The sequence below is a fragment of the Pleurodeles waltl genome, chromosome 10, assembly GCF_031143425.1.
Source record: "Pleurodeles waltl isolate 20211129_DDA chromosome 10, aPleWal1.hap1.20221129, whole genome shotgun sequence".
Classification (NCBI taxonomy): Eukaryota; Metazoa; Chordata; class Amphibia; order Caudata; family Salamandridae; genus Pleurodeles; species Pleurodeles waltl.
In genome coordinates this window covers 75,181,738-75,199,037 of record NC_090449.1, presented here as the reverse complement: position 1 = coordinate 75,199,037, position 17,300 = coordinate 75,181,738, and the positions used below count along the sequence as shown (strand labels likewise).

The 17,300-nt window shown below is 46.3% G+C and overlaps 1 protein-coding gene across 2 annotated transcripts in view; it reads left to right on the top strand.

The window, feature by feature from the left end:
* Window positions 1–17,300, top strand: part of NHERF2 (NHERF family PDZ scaffold protein 2) — a 232,889-nt gene that overhangs the window by 82,057 nt on the left and 133,532 nt on the right. The window lies entirely within an intron of this gene.

Sequence of the window (17,300 nt, the reverse complement as noted above, 5' to 3'; positions counted from 1 at the left end):
AGAAGGCCGGGTACTGGTTGAAGATTAAGCTCTTCCTCCGACCTTGCACTTGGTCAGGTTGGTTTGGCCTGCTAGTGTGATTGGGTGTGGAGCTTTTGGAGTCCTGGGCTGTTTGTTGTGTTTGTGGTAGAATAAATCTGTTTATTAGATTTTATAGCAACATATAGTCATTAAACTGAAAATGATACCCGCAATCACAATTCATTACCCCATGCATCCAATTAACCACCATAAAAACAATAATTAGACCCACATAGATTCATTCATATAGTCACTCATATCTGACTGGAAACTCAACCCCATTGGCTCCTGAATGGCTGTGTCCCACCCAGGTCTCTTCCCATATCACCCCATGTGTCCCTCTGCACTCCTCCTACACCATTTTTAATTTTACATATGTGTCTACGTGCCCTGTAGACCAACGTCTAAGCTCTTGTGCACCAGTTTAAGTTTGATTTCAATTCACCCATTGTAGGAACCATTTCTGATGCCCAACATAGAGTAATCTTGTGTCTTGCAACCATCATCGCCATGTTACAAAAGAGAAGTCTGTTTCTAAAGATTGTCACCCCCACCCCTATTCCCAAATATCAGCAGGGGGAGAGTACTATTGAGCTCTTTGTGACTGAGAGTATGTGGCAACAGACCTTCTCCCTTTATACTCCTGCTGGTGGAGAGCCCCTGAGGGTATTACACTGTGCCCCTTTGCCAGCAACCCCTAGGACATTGGTCATCTTCAATTATGCACACCCTAAATAGCCTGGATGTTTTGAAGTATGTTCGATATATAATTTTCACCTTTTTGGGATATTGGCAAGCCCCCCCGCGTTGTCCTTTTAGTCTCCCCAAGTACTGCTCTCATTTCCTCTTCAGCGTATCAAGGCGTGGTAAGCTATTGGCAAATAACGTGGCGTAGATCTGTGAGACTGCATGTTTGTGTGATGAGACCCCTAGAATTCTAAATTCAGCAGCGTCTTTTCCGCAATATCACACAATAGATCCCTATATCCCTGTAGAATGTGCTTCATCAGACTATATTGGAGGCATCGACTCCTTGTCAATTCAAACTTGTCCTGTATCATCTAACTGTCTCCTATTTTAGAGATGTCTAAAAGGTACACTTGATCAATGCTGCTGTTTCCCAGGGAGGTATCGTAAGCATTACTTTGCCCTTCCATCCTAATTCACTTGTCTTCATTCACCAGGACCTCGCCACTATATTGTTTGGGGTTGGAATCTTAATCTTTCTACCTGACCCATAGAGCTTGCACAGGTATCTTCTTGAGTCCATGGCCCTTCTATCTACAAGTATGGAGGGCTCCTCTTGTGTTGCAACAGCCTAGTTGTTGACAACCAATAACTGGTCGGCCCAATAGAACAACCGCAAATTTGGAATGGCCACCCCAACAACATCTGGCTTTCTTGTCAAGTCAGAAAGGGCTAACTGTGGCATGCCCCAGGCCAATAGCTACAGTCTCATCACCATATCTACCCCTTGGAAGAACCTCTCTGGAATCTTCAAGGGGGTGGTATGTAGGCTATAGAGAAACTTGGGCAAATGTCATTTTATATAGGGTACCCCTTCCCAGCATGGATAGGGGAAGCATTTGCCAGTGTCTCACATCCCTTCAGTACTGTTGTTCTTTCTTCACTAACGACCGACCGAGCTGAAGCACTCATTCACTGACATAAAATCTCTGGAATGTGCTTCTTAGTCCAAAGAAGACATTTACTATTTCACTACTTAAGGTTCCTAAAAGGAGACTAGCTTGCTGAAAGCACACGTTTAAAAATGGTCACACCAATTAAATGAAATAATGTACAAATGATTCTCCACTGCAATATACACAGCAAACATATGTATCTATATTATAATGCATAGCAAATAATGAATTAAAAAATATGCATCACCATGAGAAAAGGGCATCACTACTTCATCTCCCTCCTATTCAGCATCAAATCGCCAGATCCCAGAATCGATCAAAGAGAGAGAGAGATCAATTATCCTCATGGGAAGGATGGCACACTCCAGCGTCCTGGATGTACCTTACATCTGCAAACACTCTCTGTCCCCGTCCATCTGTTCTCGGCCTCTTAAACTTTGAACAAACAAGAAAGGAAAAGTCTTGAACTTTCCCTCTCCCTGCACAAGTTTATTTATTCAAAAAAATGCTGATTGCTTTAAGCCTGCTTTGAAAATAACACGTTGGTATGTGGCCACAATCCCAAGGTGATAATCCAAAACAAGTCCATTCCCTGCCGTCTGAGTACATTCTTATCAACCTGTGCCCTTGGTGGCGAAAAGCACAAAGAATAAAAACATGTGCACATTGTACAATGTGGTAAACTCCTTGCAGCTTTTAACGTAGCAGTGTCTAATGCTAAGATAAAGTCAATAGGCAGAATGAAGCTGGTGGTCACTAAAGTGACAGTGTAGTGCTAGGCTAACTTCAACGTGGAGTCAGTGGTCCGATCTCACATATCATTAGAACCGTCCAGTTTCTTCTCTAGATTTTCAAAGAGGAATACGTTTTAATTTGTGGTGACATAAATACCCAAGCATGTAAAACCCCTTTTGCTACATTTCATACGACAGTCCCATTCCCCTTGTGGTGCCCAATTTGTCAGTGGGTAGGTAATGGATTTACTCCAATTTGTAAAAATCCCTGCATATGTACCAAAGACTTTGTGAATTCTCAGGACCGAACACGACCTACCTGATGTCACTGTAGCCTAAGGGCATAACATGAAATAAAGAACTTCAACTCCTACTTGAATGGCTTCATGCTCTTGTACGAAGACCCTGGCTTCTAACTACAATATAGTGTGCTTCACTGGTTCTTCTCATACCTTTCCTACCAACCCCAGTTTGTTTACATGCACAGGTCCCGATCTCGATCCCTGTAGAAAATCTGATTTTTTGCATTATTCTGTATTATTATTTTTTTCTGGCAAACACTGCAGGCTCTGTGAATCTGTGCATTAAGAAACAGCTAACTGGTGTCTCGGTACCTGTGCTTCCATTATGGTGTAGAAAATTATCAGATTCGGTTGTTTCTCAGGTGCACAACCTGCCTGTTCTCTGCTCAGACGAGAGCTGCAGATGGGCTGGTTTCCCTTTGCACGACCTCACAACAGTACACAGAGAAGAAAAAGAGAGAAGTAGCAACCTTCCTAGGAGACTCTGTAGGAGACAAGAAAAGAATGTCCTTTAATGAATGTTCAAAACTGGCCACTCATATTGTGCCTTTGTCATAAATGAGAGACTGTCATACGTTGTAGGTGTGGGGCAATTGCAATAAAATGTTCCACCGCACACCTCTACTAGGTGCTGTCTCTTTTGATGTTTCGATGAGAAGCAGTGGATTGATTGAATTGTATTTACATGGAGACAGGAGTGCTTCTGCTGCCCATTGGCTTGAGACCCAAGAAAGGCAAACCCCTGAAGTGGGGCGTGAAGGTTTTCTGGGTCTGGACACCAGACTGGAACACAGCTGGCAGTTTGAGGAGACAGACAAATCCAATCAGATTGACACTGTGCAGGCCATGGGAGTGCATCAACTCTGCTTTTACTATGCATAGGAATGTGACCCACCCTGACTTAAGACTTGCGGAATTTGTTCTACAAAAGTATCAGTGTCAAGACTGAGTCATCTGTGGAGACGACAACCAAAGAGCACGCAATGACTTTCTGAAGATCTGCTGGCCAATTTTAACTATTTGTCTGGATTCATTTTTGAATCTGCAAAGTGAGTGACAAAGCTAACTGACACTCACTGTGAGCTGTTATCTGGAATGAGAACTCTATAGATTACTTTAGAGTTTACCTCAAGGTCTCGGCTTGGAGCTGAAAAGCAGGGTGTACTGTCTACTAGCTTAGGCAGACATGGAAACTCTAGAGACACATGGAGACTCAAACCCTCGCAACACCTACAGTAGTTCTTTTAAGTGTGGTAGCTGTGAGCTCTGTCTGCCTACACAAGAGGACTAACTCTTTCCAGACACTCCAGCATGACTGAAGGCTAGAGGTGGCCTGCACCTGGGAGTTATGAGTGGTGACTGGAAATAGGAGAAACAACCAATGGCCACTTATGAGTACTGTGCAGGAATGTTCATTAACTGTCCATGCAGAATGGAGAAGCAATGTGGAACTGGAGAAGCCAACGGAACTGTTGCTTTAAGAAGCTAGATCTTTCCTGTGACTGATCCATTTTTTTCAGTTTGACTTTACTTTAATCATAGTAAAATTATTTTTCCTTTTACCAACTATTCTGGGAGCTTTACTAAGTGGTTTCTTAATGCAGGTGTTTGCTGATGCTGTTAACCCATAACTCATATCTGAAGTCGCCTTCCTTCTCGCCCTGCGATTTCAATGGGTAGATAAGGCCTTCTTAGAATAATAGGGTTTGCCTTACTAGGAACTAGATTTGCATGGTGTTAGGAGAATTCGCCTACTGGGCAACATGGCTTCCTGCTATCTGTGTCACCTCCAAAGTCTCCCAAGGTTCAGTGCCGTTCCTTGTCATCCTCAGCGTCCACGTGGAGCCCTTCTATGCTATACTCTCATATAACTGCATCAAAATTCACCAATATGCTGATGATACCAACCCTGCTTGAAAGTCTCCTCTGCTCCAGATCTCCAATGCCTCAGACACTGCCTACACCTGATCTAGACCTTGATATCTGGCGCCTACCTGAAGCTCAGCCACACTAAAACAGAATCCCTGGTATGTGCCAAGAACACAAGCAAGAAATGATAGAAACCTGACTCAATGACCTAACCTTGATGGCTTCAAACCCAAACATTCACCAAATGCCAAGTCACATGGATTCACCCTGGACACCAACCTCACCCTTAAGGGCCACCTTCCACCCCCTTCAAAAAAAGGCCTGGTACCAGCTTTGTCTTAAAAAAAAAAAAAAAAAGCTGAACCTCTTTCTTCCCAAATGCAACATTAGAACTGCTGCTGAAGCTTACATATGCTTGCATTTGGATGAGGGAAAAGGCATCCCCCTTGGCCTCACCGCCTCCAAATTGACCTCCAATTAGGGGTGTCCTACATGCTGCAGAATTTCTCATTGAGGGCCTTATCAAATAGCACATCGCCCTCATCCTGATGGAACTCCATTGGCTCCCCTTGCTGGCCTACACCATCTTCAAAACAGCTGTGTAATTTACAGAGCAAGCACAACGAGCCTGTACCCTTGTTTGCAGACCAGCTCACAAACACTGACGGCTCTTGTCACACCTGCAGCCAGGACACCATTAGACTGGTAAAAACTGCAAAAAGTTAAAAAGTAAAAAAAAAAAAAAAAGAAATGCAACCAGCCTTTTCAATCTATGCATCCAGGACCTGGAGCAACATCTCCATGCCTGTCCTGACCGCCACAGTCATTTTCCAGTTTAGGAAAGAGTTGCACTTGCACCTCTTTAAAGAACACTATTTTACAATGAAGTGACAATACACTCCTGCTGTCTGGATCCATCTGCCTAACCTATCACTTATTGGCCGTATGCTTGCCCTTGATTCTATACAACGCGTTCTGTCTTTTGGCTAAGTTTGCACTATACAAATACCCCATTCATACATAGAAAGCATATGTATTCAGGAACATAATGCAAATGTGAAGCAAATGATCACTGTGAAAACATGTACAGTAAATGGTGAAAGAATCCTAGAGAGTTTTGATTTTGACAATATAATTTTGCAATGTTTGGCTAATTCTAGAATGTGAATGTCTGTCTGTGGACTTCAGGGTAGTGCACTCTGCCATTCAGTTGAATTTCGGTGCTTGCCTGTTAACCAGGCCAGGTCTGTAAACTTACAAAACATAGGAAATGACCTAAGAGGCAAGCCATTGGTCCATGACTACCCGACCAACAGGACTACCTCCTTTTACTTGATAAGTATTCAATACAATATACTGCTGGCTTTTAGGTGCCAGCTAGTTGACTTAAACATTTGAAACACAGAACGGGTCAGCTTTGGGCAGACCGAACAGTTAAGTTCTACAATTGTTCCAGTGGAGGCTGAACAGTTGTATTTCATAGTTGGTGTTAGGGCTCAGCAATGGTGCTCATCTAAGATTACAGCAGTGGTGCTCATGTAAGATTACAACATTGGTTAGCAATGGTGCTCATCTATGATTACAGCAGTGGTTAGCAGTGGTGCTCATCTAAGATTACAGCAGTGGTTAGCAGTGGTGCTCATCTAAGATTGCAGCAGTGGTTAGCATTGGTGCTCATCTAAGATTGCAGCAGTGGTTAGCATTGGTGCTCATCTAAGATTGCAGCAGTTGTTAGCATTGGTGCTCATCTAAGATTACAGCAATGGTCAGTAGTGGTGGTAATCTAAGATTACAGTAATGGTTAGCAGTGGTGCTCATGTAAGGTTGCAGCAATGGTTAGCCGAGGTGCTCATGTAAGGTTGCAGCAATGGTTAGCAGTGGTGCTCATGTAAGGTTGCAGCAATGGTTAGCAGTGGTGCTCATGTAAGATTACAGCGATGGTTAGCGGTGGGGCCCATGTAAGATTACAGCAGTGGTTAGCGGTGGGGCTCATGTAAGGTTACAGCAGTGGTTAGCAGTGGGGCTCATGTAAGGTTACAGCAGTGGTTAGCGGTGGGGCTCATGTAAGGTTACAGCGATGGTTAGCGGTGGGGCTCATGTAAGATTACAGCAATGGTTAGCGGTGGGGTTCATGTAAGGTTACAGCGATGGTTAGCGGTGGGGCTCATGTAAGGTTACAGCAGTGGTTAGCGGTGGGGCTCATGTAAGGTTACAGCAGTGGTTAGCGGTGGGGCTCATGTAAGGTTACAGCAGTGGTTAGCAGTGGGGCTCATGTAAGGTTGCAGCAATGGTTAGCAGTGGTGCTCATGTAAGATTGCAGCAATGGTTAGCAGTGGTGCTCATGTAAGATTACAGCAGTGGTTAGCATTGGTGCTCATCTAAGATTACAGCAGTGGTTAGCATTGGGGCTCATCTAAGATTACAGCAGTGGTTAGCAGTGGGGCTCATGTAAGATTACAGCAGTGGTTAGCAGTGGGGCTCGTGTAAGGTTACAGCAGTGGTTAGCGGTGGGGCTCATGTAAGGTTACAGCAGTGGTTAGCGGTGGGGCTCATGTAAGATTACAGCAGTGGTTAGCAGTGGGGCTCATGTAAGGTTACAGCAGTGGTTAGCGGTGGGGCTCATGTAAGGTTACAGCAGTGGTTAGCGGTGGGACTCATGTAAGATTACAGCAGTGGGGCTCATGTAAGGTTACAGCAGTGGTTAGCGGTGGGGCTCCTGTAAGATTACAGCAGTGGTTAGCGGTGGGGCTCATGTAAGATTACAGCAGTGGTTAGCAGTGGGGCTCATGTAAGGTTGCAGCAATGGTTAGCAGTGGGGCTCATGTAAGGTTACAGCAATGGTTAGCAGTGGGGCTCATGTAAGGTTACAGCAGTGGTTAGCAGTGGGGCTCATGTAAGGTTACAGCAGTGGTTAGCGGTGGGGCTCATGTAAGATTACAGCAGTGGTTAGCAGTGGGGCTCATGTAAGGTTACAGCAATGGTTAGCAGTGGGGCTCATGTAAGGTTACAGCAGTGGTTAGCAGTGGGGCTCATGTAAGATTACAGCAGTGGTTAGCAGTGGGGCTCATGTAAGGTTACAGCAGTGGTTAGCGGTGGGGCTCATGTAAGGTTACAGCAGTGGTTAGCGGTGGGGCTCATGTAAGGTTACAGCAGTGGTTAGCGGTGGGGCTCATGTAAGGTTACAGCAGTGGTTAGCAGTGGGGCTCATGTAAGATTTCAGCAATGGTTAGCAGTGGTGCTCATGTAAGAATACAGCAGTGGTTAGCAGTGGGGCTCATGTAAGGTTACAGCAGAGGTTCTCTTCCAAGATTACAGCAGTGGTTAGCATTGGTGCTCATCTAAGATTACAGCAGTGGTTAGCAGTGGGGCTCATGTAAGATTACAGCAGTGGTTAGCAGTGGGGCTCATGTAAGATTACAGCAGTGGGGCTCATGTAAGATTACAGCAGTGGTTAGCAGTGGGGCTCATGTAAGGTTACAGTAGTGGTTAGCGGTGGGGCTCATGTAAGGTTACAGCAGTGGTTAGCAGTGGGGCTCATGTAAGGTTACAGCAGTGGTTAGCTTTGGGGCTCATGTAAGGTTACAGCCGTGGTTAGCGGTGGGGCTCATGTAAGGTTACAGCCGTGGTTAGCGGTGGGGCTCATGTAAGGTTACAGCCGTGGTTACCGGTGGGGCTCATGTAAGGTTACAGCCGTGGTTAGCGGTGGGGCTCATGTAAGGTTACAGCAGTGGTTAGCGGTGGGGCTCATGTAAGGTTACAGCAGTGGTTAGCGGTGGGGCTCATGTAAGGTTACAGCAGTGGTTAGCAGTGGTGCTCATGTAAGATTGCAGCAATGGTTAGCAGTGGTGCTCATGTAAGATTGCAGCAGAGGTTCTCTTCCAAGATTACAGCAGTGGTTAGCATTGGTGCTCATCTAAGATTACAGCAGTGGTTAGCATTGGGGCTCATCTAAGATTACAGCAGTGGTTAGCAGTGGGGCTCATGTAAGGTTACAGCAGTGGTTAGCAGTGGGGCTCATGTAAGATTACAGCAGTGGTTAGCGGTGGGGCTCATGTAAGATTACAGCAGTGGTTAGCGGTGGGGCTCATGTAAGGTTACAGCGATGGTTAGCGTGGGGCTCATGTAAGGTTACAGCGATGGTTAGCGTGGGGCTCATGTAAGGTTACAGCAGTGGTTAGCGGTGGGGCTCATGTAAGGTTACAGCAGTGGTTAGCGGTGGGGCTCATGCAAGGTTACAGCAGTGGTTAGCAGTGGGGCTCATGTAAGGTTACAGCAGTGGTTAGCGTGGGGCTCATGTAAGGTTACAGCAGTGGTTAGCGGTGGGGCTCATGTAAGGTTACAGCAGTGGTTAGCGGTGGGGCTCATGTAAGGTTTCAGCAGTGGTTAGCGGTGGGGCTCATGTAAGGTTACAGCAGTGGTTAGCGGTGGGACTCATGTAAGGTTACAGCAGTGGTTAGCGGTGGGGCTCATGTAAGATTACAGCGATGGTTAGCGGTGGGGCTCATGTAAGATTACAGCGATGGTTAGCGGTGGGGCTCATGTAAGATTACAGCAGTGGTTAGCGGTGGGGCTCATGTAAGGTTACAGCAGTGGTTAGCAGTGGGGCTCATGTAAGGTTACAGCAGTGGTTAGCAGTGGGGCTCATGTAAGGTTACAGCAGTGGTTAGCGGTGGGGCTCATGTAAGGTTACAGCGATGGTTAGCGGTGGGGCTCATGTAAGAATACAGCAGTGGTTAGCGGTGGGGTTCATGTAAGGTTACAGCGATGGTTAGCGGTGGGGCTCATGTAAGGTTACAGCAGTGGTTAGCGGTGGGGCTCATGTAAGGTTACAGCAGTAGTTAGCGGTGGGGCTCATGTAAGGTTACAGCAGTGGTTAGCGGTGGGGCTCATGTAAGGTTACAGCAGTGGTTAGCAGTGGGGCTCATGTAAGATTGCAGCAATGGTTAGCAGTGGTGCTCATGTAAGATTGCAGCAATGGTTAGCAGTGGTGCTCATCTAAGATTACAGCAGTGGTTAGCATTGGGGCTCATCTAAGATTACAGCAGTGGTTAGCATTGGGGCTCATCTAAGATTACAGCAGTGGTTAGCAGTGGGGCTCATCTAAGATTACAGCAGTGGTTAGCGGTGGGGCTCATGTAAGGTTACAGCAGTGGTTAGCAGTGGGGCTCATGTAAGGTTACAGCAGTGGTTAGCGGTGGGGCTCATGTAAGATTACAGCAGTGGTTAGCAGTGGGGCTCATGTAAGGTTACAGCAGTGGTTAGCAGTGGGGCTCATGTAAGGTTACAGCAGTGGTTAGCAGTGTGGCTCATGTAAGGTTACAGCAGTGGTTAGCGGTGGGGCTCATGTAAGATTACAGCGATGGTTAGCGGTGGGGCTCATGTAAGATTACAGCAGTGGTTAGCGGTGGGGCTCATGTAAGGTTACAGCAGTGGTTAGCGGTGGGACTCATGTAAGGTTACAGCAGTGGTTAGCGGTGGGGCTCATGTAAGGTTACAGCAGTGGTTAGCGGTGGGGCTCATGAGCGGTGGGGCTCATGTAAGGTTACAGCAGTGGTTAGCGGTGGGGCTCATGTAAGGTTACAGCAGAGGTTAGCGTGGGACTCATGTAAGGTTACAGCAGTGGTTAGCGGTGGGGCTCATGTAAGGTTACAGCAGTGGTTAGCGGTGGGGCTCATGTAAGGTTACAGCAGTGGTTAGCGGTGGGGCTCATGTAAGGTTACAGCAGTGGTTAGCGGTGGGGCACATGTAAGGTTACAGCAGTGGTTAGCGGTGGGGCTCATGTAAGGTTACAGCAGTGGTTAGCGGTGGGGCTCATGTAAGGTTACAGCAGAGGTTAGCGGTGGGGCTCATGTAAGGTTACAGCAATGGTTAGCGGTGGGGCTCATGTAAGGTTACAGCAATGGTTAGCGGTGGTGCTCATGTAAGGTTACAGCAGTGGTGCTCACTTCATCGCTGAAGTGAAGTCTGGACAGTGATGCTTGCTTCAAGCTCAGCACTTAAGGATCAGCGCTGACACACACTTAAGACTACAGTTAAGGCTCAGTAGTGGCTCACCTGGACTAAAGCTTAGCAATGACACTTCATGAAGGTTTTAGATAAACATTTTGCACAGGTTCTCGTTTAGACTACATTCTGTAAGGTGAAATAGTGTGCACTTTTGCCCTTTTTATGAGTCAGACGGAGCAGAATCACCTCATGGAATTTCGCTCTTCTAATTCCAAGTGGTTCGCTTTTTCCACTCCCGGTTTTTCCTGGTGTGTGACAGCCAGACGCAATTTTACATTGCAGTAATTCTGCACAGTAAGAGGGCACGGGGCTTTTATTGCAGTAGCTGTGGTTCCTTCCCAGTTTTTTTTTTTTAAGTTTCTTTTTGACAGGTGAGGCATACAGTTCTCCCTCAACAGAAAACACCTCCCCCCCTTCCCTCTGCTACTCTGCCCTACCCTCAGCCCCCAACCCACCCAGGGGTCCGAGCATGTATTTACCACCTGCAGATAATAAATATATGCATTAAAGACCACAGAATTAGGACTTCTGTGAGGTTTTACAGCAGAAAAAATGGTATCCTAGTCAATGAGGTTTAACTTGTAATTGCACAGTACTGTGGCAGATTTACTGTAAAATTGCATGTGATTTTTATCGTGCCTTCAGCACCTCTCGTCTCTGAATCAGAGTCTTAATGTTGCAGCTAAGACTGAACAATTACACTTCAAGCTTGTAGCTAAGGTTCAATAGTTGTGTTCCCTCACACATACGATGAAGGGTAAGCAGTGAATCTACCTTAAGATTGCATCCAAGGCTAAGCAGGAGATCCTTCTTAAGGTTGCAGCTAGCACCTTAAATGTTCTTGTTTGACCCTTTATGCTTAGCAAAACCACCTTTCTATCAATTACATGTTTTTGTCATAAATATCCCAACAGTCGCAAAAAATGGTACACCTACTAGTCTTTCTCGGGAACCCCAACAGTCCATCCTCAATTCCCATTTCTGTGACTGCCAAGTTCCAAGGTTTTTGAGAGCCCTGGAAAGAGAGTCCTCCCGTTTGAGGATGAGAAGCTCCTGGTGTTCCACGTCCTGGCACCAGAGAACATGCATGAAAATTTCAAATAATGCAATTAAGAGGCATTTTAATGCATTGGAGGGTTTCTTAAAGGCGTCTTCAACTTGGTAAATGCCGAATAATGTGAATGGGACATTAAATAAAGCACATTTTAGTGCATTCAAAAAGTATTGAAGCCTTCTTGGAAATGTCATCCTCTCTATTTTAAAACCTACAGCTCCTTTATGCTACAATGAGACATGAAGTTGCTAATAAGGAAACCTTCAATGACTCGTCATTTGCTAAACTCTAAAATAATTTAAACGTTATCAGAAAACTTAAAGGGTTGATAAAGTGTGTAGCAATTCATGTAGAATCGTGTCTCCATTACAGAATTCATGTCTGAATCACTTCGGCATGGGTCAGTAGGCTGCTTACGCTTTGCATGCCCTGGATCAAGTCCAGTGGCCTTGACTTGGCCAACATATCAATATCAGCATCTCTCATGATAGTGCTGTTGTGCTACAGCTGATGCACCTCTGAAATCAGAGTGGTTGTGTTCCAAAATTCAGTGGCACAACCTGCTGTCCTGTTGCAAGAAAAAGGGCTTCTGTTCGCTAGTGGTTTGTAGGGATGGCCTCCCTGTTCAGGGTTCCATGTGGCTCTGTTTGGTCAACTATCAGTTCAAAGTCTTGAAAGTCTCATTCAGTGCCTTGGACTGAGGCACCATCACTACACAGATGAAGATGAAAGGACCTCCTCGTTGAACTGCTAGCCCAGTCCTCGATAGCTCCAGTTCATATGAGAATTTGGATAAGAAGAAATAGCTGAAGCCAGGTGCGACCGGATTGTGGCAGAATTCTAGGCTAAGAAGTGTTATTTGCAGAAATAACTTAAATATTGTCTGTGTTCATGGTGGTAATCATGGGGTTGCTGTTGTATTGTGGCTACTTTAAAATTTGAGTTTGCACCTTCTAAACACTGGATTTCATCTGCTTTCATCCTTTATGGCTCTTGGCAGAAACATGAGCAAACTACCAAATACCCCCCCCCCCCCCCGCCACCCTCATACGGCAGGCATAGTCCGTATTGGTCCATGCACTTAATCTGTCCTAGATCTTAAAGACAAACATTGTCTCCATAAATTACTCTATTTTAGATGTAGAGTATGCAAATATATCTAGTGGTAATAGCCTGAACCTGGTCATCATTGGCTGTTGACCCACTAAAAAAATCTGCATCTGAAGCTGATGGCTTTCTTTATTGCTAAAACATTTGAGACATTCGTACATATAACAGCCACACACTGTTCCTGGTGAAGCCCTAGCTTTGCCTCCAGGTGGGCCCAGTTTGAAACTCATTGTAGGACCTGTGACTCCTTTGTTTAGAGCCAAGACCCTGCTATAAACTGAAGCCACCTGGTTCAGTGATGCTGACCGTGGTGGATTCGATGTCTTTCTGTTACAAAAATGATATCCATACTAAATCTGTGCCCGAGAGTCCAAAGATATGAAGTTCTCAGCCCATCATTAATGAATATTCCAAATCCTATTCTCTTTGCCTGGCTCAGGAAAATGTGTCACTCGGCTCCCTGCCTGCAAATTCTCCCCGTAATGTCAGCCTTCAGCTTGGCGACGCCACCTTAATGCTTGGTTAATGCCCTTTCTCGTAATTCAGGCTGTGTTTTTTCAGCTCTGTTTTTGTTTGTATCATGGCAACAGATTTGCGTCGCCTCCTTTATTTCCTTTTAGTTTTGCCTCTTTTTTTTTTTTTTTTTTTTACATGTCAGATTAGTTAAATTTACTGTGAGCTTTACTTTGCAGTAGAATAAATATTTGTCCTGTGAAGCAGTAATTAATGATCTTGGCAAAACGGTGGTGCTTTTGTGGGAACAGGCTCCAGCTGCCGGGCCTGGTTAAGTTGTCAGAGGAGGGGAGGGTTACAAGAACCCGTACCTGTGGGTTGCATTTTTTTGTTCTGGCCGCAGGCCATATTCAAGTGATGCACAAGGTGACCCAGAGTGTCATCATTGGCTCCTACTTGCATCCATGTGCACAGACGGCTCATTCATCCCTGGATAATAGACCTAAAGTGGCTATTTCAGAGGAGGAAGAGCTTGCATCAAGGATCCGTGACCAAAGAGATGGCAAGAGACTCTGATGTGCCAGCAGTGCTGTCTGAGCTCTACCTGGAGAGAGACGTGTTGTCTCCATGGAGCTTGCTGTGCTTCCGATGTGTCCTGCATCTTCTGGGTTTTGTCCTTTCCATGGTCCTGGTGCATGTCTTTGCTTCAGTTGTTCCAGGGATTGATGTAAAATCACAAGTCCTGAGATTTATATCTTGTCCCAGTGATGCAAAGTGCAAAGCAGGGACTAACTGCAGGCCAATAAGCCCCAGTGTAGTAAAGCCCACATCTTCGGGAGGTGCACGACCACCGACCATTGGTTTCACCAATGGTAACACCAACCCAGTCAGAAATTAGTGTACACCAAGATCTCTGAATTTAGGGGAGAGAACAGCACATGACAGCATTACTTGGGCCCTTTTAGAAGCAACAAATATAGGAAACGTCTCATTCTTCATACTTTTAATTAAATTGAGATTACGTTCTGAGACTGTGGGTTGGCTTGAACCCCTCGGAGGGGCTGGTCTCTAGATTTCATTTATGAAGGATCTGTCGGGTGCTTGTCTGGCTTTGTATGCATCTGATAGCCTCCGAGGATTGTGAAACTTGGGGAGCTATGTTTGGCTGAAAAAGAAGACCGTATAGGAAGACAATATTATTCCATTTTCTAACTTTCTGTGTTTGCTTCCTTGTGTGTTGGTTTATTACATAAAATCATGGTGTATTTCATGAAGTTGGCTTTGCGGAAACGTTCTCAGGATATTCCTTCATGCTCCAACGGTATGCCTCCAAGGAAAAATGTAATGTGTGATAACCATAATACATAACTGGTATCTGCATTATTGTCCCACAATTGCATCAGAGACTTGAGAGAGGGAGATATTTCGTTCTCCACAGCATTACTTTACTACCACCCCCAGGAGCCATAAGCAGGCCTGCCAACTCACAGTGCCACAAGGTATTGACTCCCTTCAGACGATAACCTGGTAATGAGCCAATATCACACAGTAGCAGGGAAGACGGGCTGCCAATCACTGCACAGTTTGTCCTCCGAGACTTTAAACAGCGAAGGTCCATTAAGCGGTGTGAAAGCACCCCAGGACATCAGTGCCAGCCCTTTAAAAAACTTTTTTTGTTTTAGAACATGGGTTGATTGGTGAAGGAAGATGATGGAAGTGCCTCTGACCCAGCCATATGCCCAGACGTGGGTCCCTTGCTCACTGGGCCACTGGAATAAAGCTAGCCTGGCTGATGAGGGGTGAAACCCTGAAACCGGTCCCAGGATGCTTGTTTCCGGTCCAGGGAGGACCTGGCCTGGCAGTTCGGGCTGGACTGTTCCCATGAGGAACAGGGTCAAGACTGATTTGCATATGGCTGGGTCCAAACTGGGGTGGCATGGTGAGCAAAAGAACAATGGATTAAACCCAGATCTGTGACTGGGGGTGAGTGTTTGCATTGTCAGCACTCCGTCCATGATCCTTTTGTGTTGTTAAAGTTTTCCTGGTGACCTTCTACGGGTTCAGAGTCCTATGTATTGTGCGGGTGTTTCTAATGTAAAAAAAGAGAAAATTCTCGGTAAAGTTATTTGCTTCTTCTTGAGACGAGTCCAAAGTTTGAATAGTTGCTGATATAAAAAAAACAATTTTCAAAATGTGTTTTCGTGTCTTCCCCATTCGTTCAAATTCATAATTCACTGCCACCTCATAATTTCTGAGAATTATGGGGAAAACCACTGGCTTGACTTGTAAACCGTGAATTGTAGTTTTGTGGTCCCGTGGTTGTGAATGGTTACAATAGGCTGTTATGCTGGGATGCCGAAGACGGGTTCACAGGTCGGACTCCTTGCATTGTTTCCGGGCCGTCCACACAAGATACACGTCCGTGCAGGTAATTCCCAGGGAGACAATTTCCACAGGCTTGGCGGTTGTCCGGCATCGTTTGGGCCCTCTCCGACCCGTGTTTGGTCTAGTGGCTCAGGAGTATTCTGTTGCAGCTCTATGAACAGGCATTATTTCTTACTCTCCCACGCTTCACACTCTCTCCAGGGCGTTTCCTTTACTAACCGCGTGGCTGTGATTTGCTCGGCGCCGGCTGAAAGTTGCTAGTCTAGAGTGGCACTAAGGTCCTTGCCATGCGCTGCCAGCATGGATGGCCCAGGGTGGCAAGGTGCAGAGAAACGCCCATACTGGCACTCGGCGCATCCCAGACGCGCAAAAGGTGGTGGGTATTTTTAGCTCGGCTACGGCAGTGCCACAGGAAGTGAGCCGCACCCCACGATGCAGCCATTCAGGGCAGTGTGTGCACAGAGCCTGCCTTGGCATACACCGCATGGTCCTCGCTGGGGGTGCCCAGACCGCCGGGTAAAGGCCCCTGTTGCACCCGCAGCGTGAGCCAAGCTCACCCTGCAAACAGAGGGCTTGACCCAGAGGGCCTCTTGCCTGGCGGCCCCTTGAAAGTGCCGGAGGCGGGGCACAGGCTTTCTTCTGCTTCTTACTCGGCAGGCACGTCCATGCCAGCTTGTTTGACCTGAAGATTGCCCTTTCACTTCTTGGCCTCTCAGCCCAAATGTAACACGGAGGGCAAACGTGGTTTTACGGGAGATTTCTGTGAAACCAGATCAGAATGGGCAGACGATGTTGTTTGAAGGTTCATTTGACGAGGTTGAAATGACAAAAGGGGGAGAAGTTGTTCTTCAAATCTATGCATGACCTCTTCAGGGACCCCGAGCAAAACACTCCGAAAGCTGAGATCGCTAGGAAGGCAATTAAAGAGAAAGTATACGCTTTATCAACGCACGTTTTGAGCCTGGAAAAAAGCTGGCAAGTTTATCGATAAAAATGAACATAGTGAAGGGACGAAGCCAAGACTGTGGAGTGTTTGGTTACCTTTAAATTTCGCTCAGTTGAGAGCATCGTGAGACTAGGTTTCAAGAGAGAACTGCTGGACAGTTACAAGTGCTTGGATGGTTCGCCTCGGCGATGGCAGATCCAGAACTGTATGACGTCGGGTTCCGAGAGATGCTGGAAGAGTGTGTAGAGAGCCTCCTGCAGGCAGGGGCAGGGGCAGGCTACCAGTGCCACTGTGAATCTCATCAGCTGATCGCACCAGCAAATACTAAAACCTGCCAACCAAAACAGGGCAGTGTTGCTGGAAGACAAATCCGGATGTTTCCTGAGCCCAGACGCATCTCATCAGAGCTCAGGTAAGACTCGGCAGCCAAAGTCCTATAAGCATCGGTCGGTCATGCGTCGGGGCCAAAGAGATTGTTCCTGCGATACTTTCATTATCATTGCTGCAGCGTTTCCTCCCTGGGCTCATGCTGCTGCTCATACTTCCTTGGGGTTGGGGGTGCAGTCCGTCCTTGTTTAGAACCGAGTTTAATACAACCTTTTGCGGGGAGCACTGGGTTCAGGAGCTGGCCCGCGAGTTGTTTACACCTCTCAAGATGAGTCCCTTTCACTGCTTTCCTCCCTTCCCTGCAGGGTGTTGTTGGGCCTCTGTGTTAATTAAGAAGGTTCTGTTTATTTCCACGAGTCTTATGCAGAGCTCTAGTGGGTATATTCCATC